This window comes from Balaenoptera musculus, chromosome 1 (assembly GCF_009873245.2).
Source record: "Balaenoptera musculus isolate JJ_BM4_2016_0621 chromosome 1, mBalMus1.pri.v3, whole genome shotgun sequence".
NCBI classification, from domain to species: domain Eukaryota; kingdom Metazoa; phylum Chordata; class Mammalia; order Artiodactyla; family Balaenopteridae; genus Balaenoptera; species Balaenoptera musculus.
This window is the reverse complement of record NC_045785.1, coordinates 20,404,669-20,405,587: the sequence shown is the minus strand read 5'-3', so window position 1 is coordinate 20,405,587 and position 919 is coordinate 20,404,669.

Below are 919 nucleotides of genomic sequence, written 5' to 3'. Positions count from 1 at the left end.
GAATACCCACTCCCCTGGTGTAAACCCTCCTACCCACCCCCCCCCCAAAAAAAACAAAACCCTGCTCGGTAATCTGTTCAGACTTGTCCTGAGTGCAGTGTACCAGTCTTCAGCTGTCAGCTGGGAATACTGATGTATTCTAAGGCTTGGTTTCTGCCCTTGAGAACAGAGGGAAAGTAGAGGGCTGTGTAGACAGCTACCTACCTGTGTGTAACTGATCAGAATCTGGGGAGGGGTATTTCTTTGGTCAAAGGAGCCTTTTCTTTTTGTTTGTCTCTTTGTCTCAGTCATTAAATATAGGAATCCCTCCTCTCAATATGGTTGCAGAACTTGAAATCCACTCCCATAACTCCAAAGTTATGGAACTGGCTCTAAAGTCTGTGAGGTAGATGTTTAAATAATTTGGGGTGTCCTCTTTAGGAAAAAGATTACAAAATGGACCTGTGCATACATTGCTGGGGACTTGGAGAGGGTCTCTGTGAGGGACTCTGAAGCTTAAGCTTCAGAATAAATCTGCCCTGAAGATTACATTATATTATTATATTTGCCCATAAGCCTTTTACTAGGCTGAGAGTTCCTGGGGACAGGAACCTTGTCTTTGATTCATTTCTGCATCTTCCTTTGTCTGATATCATACCAAAATACTCCTGAGGATAGCATTGTCATACATTGCTGATGGGAAGGCAAAATGATGTAACTCTAACTAAGGTAATTTGGCAATCTATAGCCACATTACATATGTATTTACTCTTTCACCCAGTAAACCTAGGTCAGGGCTAAACTTGCAAGAATCTATCCTAGTGATATATTGGCAAAATACAAAAAGCTCTGTGCACAAGGCTATTCATTATGGCATTATTTTTATAGCAAAAGATTGGAAACTGCTTGTGTCAGTTAAGAACTAGCTGAATAAATTATA